A 10,154-nucleotide genomic window follows, 5' to 3' on the forward strand; every position below is an offset into this window, starting at 1 on the left:
CCTCAACCAATCAGAGCGCGAGTACCTCGGTGGAGCGACCGATATTTCGAATCGTATATATATATACACATATATATATACACATGTGTGGTTCTGTGTAGGTAATGAAAATACGAATTCGTGACCGTCTAAGTTCTCAACCCCGAGGGCACAGAAAACTTTTGTAACCGGGAATACATTATCTACTACTATCTATTCCAGACGGTCATTATATCGCGTGTCATTGTATCGATACGACTCGCGACAAGGCGTAATTATTTAAAATAAAGAAAAAATGTAGAGTAAAGTATTAAATGAATCATTGATGGGTTACGCTTGACTCTGCGTGCACTCTTATCATTTTCTTTCTGCTTAATCATCTCATGTTTGTTTAATTTGTATACTTCGCGCCCTGACGCTTCCGTTTCGGTATATTGTCTTATGAATACTGTCCGAGCTCGCATAAAATTACTACGACTAGAATATATGTACGAATATATGAATACGTCATTTCTATATGATTTAAAACGAAAAACAAGACAGGACGTTAGAGAAACGAAATGTTTTTTTCTACACTTCTTTTGTTTTTTTTTTTATTGTTTTAAGTAACTATAGAATTTTGATAAATCAGCAAAAAAAAGTCCAGTAAAAGAAATAGCAATTATTTATCCCTGTAACGTATGCATAATAATTTATTTAGTACTGTAAGTAACTTCAAATTAAAAATAATAAACAAAAACAACAAGAATCAAATGCGTTTGAAAATTTTTTTTTGCCATCTCTAATTATTGAAAAATTATAAAATTAACACCAGTAGATCCAGAAAAGCGTAAATTTTAATACGAGAAATTTGTTAAAAATGGATTTCCTTTTTTGAAAAAATGTGCACCCCTTGAACTAGTAATAGGATGAAGATCAGTTTTATATTTATTTAAACTTACTTTTGCATATTATTATTTTAAATTTAACTATACATCAATTTTCACACGTCATTCAATTACATTTGTTTCCTATTAGAATAACAGAGTATAGTATGGAATATTTATCTCTCTGTGGGAAGAATACAATATTTTACAATGAAATACACATTTCGATAGCAGAATATGGAAACAATTCTTTTAATATTTATTTAAAGATTCATTTGTACGTTAGTAAACGGATACTTTTGCATATTATTATTTTAGATTTAACTATACATCAATTCTCACAGTGTGTAGTATGGAATATTTATCTCTCTGTGGGAAGAACACAATACTTTAGAATGAAAACATCATTTCGATAGCAGAATATCGAAACAATTTTGTTAATATTTCTTTAAAGATTCATTTGTACGTTAGCAGATTCATACTTCCACGTTTTATTTTAAATTCCATACACTATTTAGCCTTATTTTTCCTATTAGGATGAAGGTATGTTCTGCTTATCTCTTTCTTGGCCACTCTGATAAGACTCCTCGAGAACCGATTAAATCAGGGATTGTGAATAGGTTTCAGACATGCCAAAATAAAATAAAGCTGGCGTCACCTTTTTCCACGCACCAGCACCTTTATTGATACATACACTGATATATCTTTGTATTTATCCACTATGATGTTAATTATATAACCGTACAGATTCTTTTGTACACCTCTGTAAAATTGCAATTAACGGTGCAATACATTATGACATTATGAATAAACTGGCTGAGTATATTACTGATTAAGTCTGGGTTAATGTTTGTATTTCAAACTCTTTTTTGAAATCTTTTGAAGTGTTTAAAAAATAGTAATTGGAATTAATGATGCAACACGTTACATCATAAATCAACTGGCTGTGTACTTTACAGATTAGCCCGTAAATCTTATTACCAATGACTGCAGCACGTACAAATATTAATATTTAAATGGCCTGAGTCTGATTAACATGATACCATTAATCTGTAAATAAAACAAGTTATGACTATCCTTGTATTAGTTTTCTTATTTCAGAAGAAAATAAATGTAAATATAGTCAGTGGTAGAGATCTTGCGAAGTCGGAAATCAATCTTCACATCTGACACTCTTTTTTAGACAAAGATAGAGCTAGAGGAGGATACACATCAATACAATATATAATCGATTACCGTAAAACTTTTTTGTTTCTCGTTTTTCCAGATACTCGTAACAGAACATATAAAATAATAACTGCTGTTCCGGTTTACGACCTCACAAGATCCGTACCAGCGATTATACAGTACTTACCATCAAATTAAAATCATTTATTGGTTTTTACGACAGTTTGTTATCTCTGTACCAATTTTACGACATAATCGCATGCATCTGTTGCGCTCGATGCACGTAATTACGTGTACCAAGAAAAATACATCACTTATATAAAATTAAAATATATATAATGTAGGAGATTCGAAGCCACGATTCTCGTTTGACTCCTTATTTTTAGTAGAGTTTAGTAGAGTACTACATATATACACAGTAAACATAAATAAAAATTGAGACTGGTATTCGTGTGTTGTATTTAAAAAGAAAATATTTATCAAACTCTGGTGTAACGAGAGAAAAGAAGTTGGCATAATCTAGAATTATGGACCACTGGACCTTTGATTAGATAACTCGAGTTTTTGTTTTGGAAGATTCGCTGGTGTTTACAATTATTTTCTTATCTTTTTTAAAAAAATGCATTACTGTGCTTGTACTTTACGATGCAAGAATGTTTCTCTCGAATTTACACAGCCAGTGTGAGAAGTATTCGTACAGCAAGTTAAAATAAAACTAATAAGTAGACTGCGGATCTTTATGCATAATTTATTTTATTCTGTAAATATTATAATTGAACTTTGCTTTCAATCGTTTTTATATTCTTGCATATTGTTTGCATCGTGTAGGTTTGCACATTCAAATTTCCTATAATTGCATAAAGATCCACAGGCTACTAATAAGGAAAGAAATAAGAGGATAACATTAAAAGTAATAAACTTTAATTTACGCTAAATCTGCTCTAAAAATTCTAGGAATAGTAGAAATGTTGGTTAATTATTTCTTCCCCTGAAACTTGTTAATAAAATAAATATATGAAGTTTTATTTTGAATTCCTGTACGAATATTTGTTTCGCTGACCAAAACTTATGAATAAAATAAATATATGAAGTTTTATTTTGAATTCCTGTACGGATACCTATTACGCTGAATGTGCTTCTTAAAACTACTTCTTAAAACATAAGTTACCAAGCAAAAGTCCAGTACCATGGTAATTCTATACGTGTTACCAATAGATGAACAATCAAAAGTTTCAGAATGTACTCTCATCTTCAACAGTCGATCAAAGTATCTGTTCCTATTGCGAGGATGAGCATCAGCTGGATATCTTCTGAAAGTAAAAACACAGATAAATGAATCATTTTTAAACGAGTAACAACTGAGAAACATCAGATAATATTTACATACATTACATTCAATGATTCTGCCGTTATTCCAGCGCGTCTGGTCTGTTATTTTCACGTTTCCAACCACGTTTCTTTCACTGGATATCGTTCGTTAGTTGCAACAAGTTGCTAAACATCGGTCCTCTCGAATATATAGACTGCAGTTCATTCAACTAAGCTGTTAGACAGAATCAGACGTAGTTAATGTTCGTTCAGCGAATTAGCACTTGAAATATGATCATGTATAGGGAAGAGAGAAGATGGGTTTTTTTGTATAACTTTATAGCATCTTCGATGGCTTATGTTACAGCATTCTCTATGTCATCGGTTACTTTTAACGACTTGCTAATTGAATCTGTAAATGTGCACGTTACAAGCACTTTCGTTCAAAGATGTTTCATTGTTCAATATTCAAATGCAGAAGAAGTGAATCTACCTTTAAACTGGTTTTATCTCTTTAACTTAATGAATTTTTTTTGAGGAAGGAATGACTCGATGAAAATAGTAATAAGCAGATGAACGAGCAGTAAATGATCGCGAAGGATAATTAACCTTCTATAACCCCTTACGATACATGTAAGTGAGATAATGAAAATACTACGACCTATCAACAATTTGTTTACAGGGATAGTAATATATATGGATGCAATTGCAGTTTTGTAATTATTTAATATGTTCAGTCGCAGAGTAGTACTCTTGAAAATTTCATGAATTTCATTTAATAGTTACTTCCTTTTAATATTTACTTTGGTGCTTGGCTTTCAGAATATATATTTTTACTTGTTCAGTGAAAAACACAAGCAAGATCAATGCGTTAAGTGTAAGCTCATAAATGTTATCGAATCTAAGTAACACAATTTCTGTGTAAAAATGTACACAAATGTAATGTTGCGACTATAGAGAATCTAGCCAAATGTTATTTTGTGTTCATTTTCAGATAACATGAAAAATCTGTCATATTTATAACTCTTCATTATTGTAACGCAAAACTATTAGATACTTTGCTGGGATCGGATAACACATTCAACTTTGGTTGAGCTTACATTTAATGGTGTAAATAAAAGAAGACATTAATCAAATTTCTAACTATGTATCTCAACAATGTTTCACACTAATGATCCTGACCCAGATAAATTTGGGTTATAGAAAGTTAACCGTAGATATAAATTGTGTATTAAATTATGGAGAGTGAATTGACGAGGCAACATAGATATTTCTCCATTTGGCCATCGTGAAAGTAGAATGAGTGGCTGAGAATTGGGCAATGGAGTGTGAATTAATAGTAGGATTATGGAAAAGTGGGAAGCTTCGTGTCGAGTGACCTTGCCGTGAATATGTTTGAATATCGATGACGCAAAACCCATATTATATAAGTAATTTCATTTCGTAATCACCTGTTTAGAAGTTCAGCGGACGCTTCCATGCCTCTCGTCTACTTCCAGTCATCATCCTCATCCTCATCCTCATCCTCATCATCACCACCATCATCATATTCAATCTCATCCTCAACCTCATCCTCAACATCCTCATATATCATATAATCATCTCTATCACTGCCACCACCACCACCATCATCATCATCATCATCATAAGCATCATATACCACCTTCATTCATCGAATGGACGGTACGGTAATATCTGTATTGTGTAAACTCACAAATATGCTTCCACTCGGTGTGATTCAGTCCCATGGAACCACTCACACATCCCCCCATTCCCCTCCGAGTAGCAAAGTGTGGGATTCATTAATTATATCGTCGACTGTACCTTGAATTCTTAATTCCTAGTTTTATGGGGGACCAGGAAACATGAACCCATCGATGCTACTCAACGTTGCATTTTCTGCTATGCTTTTCAAGATTTCCTCAGGGTAATCGGTTGAAATGTTCTTTTTAAGTTCAAGACTGAGATGGAAGAATACTCCAACACAAGGATTTTACACTTGGACGTGTCTTGAATATAATATGGAAACCTCTAGGAAAGCTTACAGTAGAAAGGAGGTCCACGAGGACTAAAACTGGGGTTCTTTGGATTACCAGTCGATGCTTCAACTGACTGGACCATCCCCACATCCTGATATCACTATTACTTCTACAGTATTTTTACAGAGTCTTAGAGTCCTATTTCTTCTACATGTGTAAAAGTAATTGAAATTTCTACAAAGTTAAAACTTTGAAGACTACCGAATATTAAATAACTTGACTTGTGCGATGGAAATAAATAGTCCCTATTTTATCAAGTAAATAGATACTTGTTAATTTACATTATTTAACCTTAGTTTTGTATAGCAGTTCTGTAATGATAGAATGCTGTAGTAATTTACTGTATTTACTGCATCAATTAGTGTCAAGTTACTTGAAATTTTGAAAACTGCAAGCAAAATGGCAACGTTGAATAGCGAATGGGTCTTTGGTTCTTGAAATGTTCATTGGTATCAATGTCATCCAAGCAGTCCCAGTTTTCTGAATCATCCAGTAACGGATAATAGCACGTGTTAGCATTTAAATGCGGCAAGTATCAGGTCAGGTAGACTTTAGATTGTGTGAGAAGTATATAATAGTCCTTTGCCTCGTAAAACAAATTTGATTGAATATTGTTCACTTCACGTGAAGAACGTATCCAGCGAACAAGAAAATAAGTACACAAAGTAGGAGTACATGAGATGTTTCAACCAATATCGCCTGTTACTTTCCAATAGAAATACTTTTCATACAAATTGCAATAAATATCTCCAAGGTTTCCAACGATTAGATAGTTTGAAATATGGAGAATAAATACCTCGGACCACCTTTAGACCATATTTGTAAGATCTTGATGGTACAGAATTTGAAAATACCTTGGACCGATAAACCTTACAAATACAATACTTACAATACTTAACAAATCTTACAATCTGTAAAGCTTTTGAAGATCGATATTGGTCGAATATGTAGGTAAATAACGAACGGTCCAATGAAGGAGTTCAAAGAGTGTAAATAAACTATTGCCAGTGTATCAGTTTTTAATCATTCTGTAATGAACTTATGTAATAAGAATCAATCTCTACCACCTATCAAAATAACATTCTCACATGACAGAACTTGATGTTTATCGGTCGCGATCACTCGGTATCTCTTTTGAAACAGAATCATCGTTATAATTTACAACTGCCTACAAACCAAACTCGTAACGTTTCACGAACGACATTAATGCTCCTTACGTATATTTACACATCATCGTGGATCCTTTTCAAATCGTATCGCAAAGGCATCTTTTGAGCAACAGGTTATTCCTAACCGATTCCTAGCTATCATTCGGTGGAGAATATTTTCGTCGAGAAGTTTTACGAGATGAGGCTCGATTCCATATAAACGATCGTATAAAATGAACCCACTGGACATCTACGGGGAGGCTAACGACGTTAGTGTTAAATGGTCGCGAACGATTTGAAATAGATCAGCCGGCTATAATAATGAGCTAGAAACGGTTCTAATGTCTGTTAAAAGTTGTCTTAAACTACAGTCTTTGTATATCGGTTATCATTTACAGCAGGACGTCAATAAATAAACTCGACGCACTTTCCCATCAATGTTCTCTTTACATTATGTATAAACATTCTGGATCGATAAACGTATACACATACGCATATATGCATGTACCCTATATATATATACATATATACATGCATGCATACATGCATCCATACACGTGCATGCATATATGTTTATGCGTACAGTGTAATATATATCAGGCATTCAATAAACGACTGTGTGTCCCATCCATAAAATATTATTTTTCGCAATTAATTACCGCTCGACCTCACAATTGTTATATTCACTCATATCAACACGTATGTTTCGTTTTTTTTTTTTTTTTTATCTCTTTTACATCAGGATACGTAATTGCATGTTCTTAGAACATCAATAATCACTTCTCGATTGAACTTTCATGCCTGTAGTTCTGAGACGACCATTAACAAATACATTCAACCGCCATACACACACACATAGACAGGGAGAGAGAGAGAGAGAGAGAGAGAGAGAGAGAGAGAGAGAGAGAGAGAAAGAGGCGTGATAAAACAATCCAATCTACGTAGATTACAATATTATGATTTCCCTATTCCGACGTAAGAAATATTACACTCCCGCTGGATGTTTCTAAAATATTTGACGTCAAACCGTTGCACCGCGCGTCCCGCTAATTGCGAGGCGTCTCGGTGATCAAAATTACACGCACACAGCCCACGCACGCACACACGTTACTTTCGCATACCTCTCCTCGCGCTCGCAATCAGAAGCGCACGCGGTCGCACAGTTTGATCAAACATTTTAAGTACACGTCGAACAGCTTTTCACGCTAGCGATAATAACTGGTAAAATTGTATGCACGCAGGAAATCTAATCCGTGTGACTTTTTTTTGCTATAATGTAACGCGCGTGTACGACAGCACATACCGTATCCTTCCTTAAGAATTCATTTATAATTTTGTCTCGTCCGAGACAGTCGACCTAGAATTATTTCCACGCATGGCTAACGCTGTATTTTATCGAGTTACACGGTTACTCTGTACTTCCTCTCGACTATACGGTAGTTATTGACTACAATCGTGCATCATGAATGAAGTGGTTCGACTGAACCGTGGATTTCACGCAGTACAATGTGTGTTCTATGTTTTCTATAACTTTCGCAGATCTTTCTTGTATAATTAACTTGTACAATTAACGGTTGTTACGAGCGCGTAAAATCCGCAGTTCGACAATGGGTCGTTGGAAAATAAATACTCGGCTCTCGACAGGGTACACGTCGCTAAAAACTTGCGAAAACACACTTTCAGATTCTCCGAGCACTCGGACAGAAACGAAACGATCAAAGTCGATTTGAAATGCCACCTTTCACACGCAACCAGTTCGATTCTTTCGACGCATCATCCATCGTACCAAATAGTGACACATAGTTCTCGCAGAAATCGCGTGCACGCGGCTAGTAACATATTCATTTTAATTTTTATGTTTATATTAAAACTCACTACGATTAATGGCATTTTAAATCTCGGGTAGCTGCGATCGATCTGCGCGCGACTGCGACAATTTTCCATCCATTCAATGTTAAAATAAAGATACAAAGATACGTTCAAACGAGATTCGTTTCGCTTGTAATCGTCGCAAGGTACGAGATTACGTGACGTTATTACAGGAGAAAATCAGGATACAAGCGAAGCGTAGAAAGCAATTTTATCCGGAGAGGTAAATGCACGCTGAAACGAAACTGGACTTTCGAGAATCCAGGCTCGTTGCCTTCTCGTGGAAACTAACTATAAACGTTCAAAGTGTCTGCTTTCGTCGAGTTAGAATAATGTTTATTCTACGTAGACTTAAACTCTGGTTAATTAAATATAGGTGTATATATAAATATATATATATATATTATGCAATCGATTGAGTTAATTGAAAAGAATCAAAGTTCGAGGTCAGTCTCTCCTATCTCGTTTCTAACTGTTTCATCAGACAGATCACAGTTTGTAAACGTTCCAAACGGTCTAGGATAGTTATCGACTGGATCGAAACGTGTACAACCGATCACAACGCAAAATTAACATGTTTCTGGGGCGATTTTCCAACGTGACTCGAATCCAGATCGACGCGACTTCGTGAAAGCTCTCAAATTCGAAATACTCTATAAAACGTGTACTCGCTAAGCCCTCGGTTAATTCTCAGTTACACATTAAACACACGAAAGTTTAAATTAAACATAAGCATATATACGTATTTCGCTACAATAAATCTCGTTCTTCTCCTACAACACATTCACAATCATCATCATCATCCTCCATTATATATATGTATTATATATATATATATGTATATATCATCATTCTCATCATTCCGATACAGTAATTTATCTCTGAGTTGGTTAGACCGCACGCTTGAAATGAGATCATACAATTAGTATGCACGTTCAGATGATCGAAGCTATCCGCCCTTCAACACGCACTGTCCCGTTCTTCGTGAAAAAGGAATTATGCTAATTGCTTTTTATTTTGCTTTCGTTGAGGGGAGAAACCACGTTGGGAGTCCAAGTATCGAGCGTTCCCTGAAATATTGTTTTATATAGAAAAGAATGTTTCTGTAACTTTGAGAATATTTTAGCTGTGTTTCAACATACATTCCACGATTTTTCCAGGTGATTTCACAAGGAAATCTTTGAGATATCGCGTTTTCGTTTCAAATGTATCCTCAATTTGTGGGAATGACAACCGAGAAGTTAATTTATAAGTTGTTTTCAGACTTGATATACTGTACATCTCAAATATTGTATGTATACAGAAGGTTTCTTAATATGAAGACTTTAATCTCCAAAAAGTGTCCACATATTAAGAAACATGTTATATGTACAGTAAGAAGTATTCGTACAGCAACCCATTCAAAGCGAATGGCTCCTGTACAAATACTTATTACACTGTAATAATACTGTACGGATACTTCTTACACTGTAATAATACTGTACAAATACTTCTTACACTGCAATAAGTATTCGTACAGGATTATTGCAGTGTAATAAGTACTCGTACAGGAACCATTTGTTTTCCATGGATTGCTGTACGAATACTTTTTACACTGACTGTATTACATGTATCAAGGTGGTCCTTATTTTAATAATTTGTGAAATCAGTGTTAGCCCCCTAAATACCTTGCAAATACAACAAAATTCCTGCAAAAATTTAAGCTCTCTAACATTGACACGTTAAAATTGGGAGCTCAAATTTGCCAAGAATATTTGCTTGTGTATCTGCAAGGTATT

At 34.5% G+C, this 10,154-nt stretch overlaps 1 long non-coding RNA gene across 1 annotated transcript; it reads right to left on the minus strand.

Annotated features, from left to right (window-relative positions):
* Nucleotides 1–1,483: 1,483 nt before the first annotated feature.
* On the minus strand, nucleotides 1,484–10,148 carry LOC128881996 (uncharacterized). Its single transcript, XR_008458237.1, has 4 exons — nucleotides 4,772–10,148; nucleotides 3,400–3,555; nucleotides 2,200–3,322; nucleotides 1,484–1,895 (listed from the first exon to the last, which is right to left on the minus strand). It is a non-coding gene; the product is annotated as an uncharacterized LOC128881996 (long non-coding RNA).
* Between the last annotated feature and the right edge of the window lie 6 nt (nucleotides 10,149–10,154).

Source organism: Hylaeus volcanicus, chromosome 9, assembly GCF_026283585.1.
Source record: "Hylaeus volcanicus isolate JK05 chromosome 9, UHH_iyHylVolc1.0_haploid, whole genome shotgun sequence".
In the NCBI taxonomy this organism is placed as follows: Eukaryota; Metazoa; Arthropoda; class Insecta; order Hymenoptera; family Colletidae; genus Hylaeus; species Hylaeus volcanicus.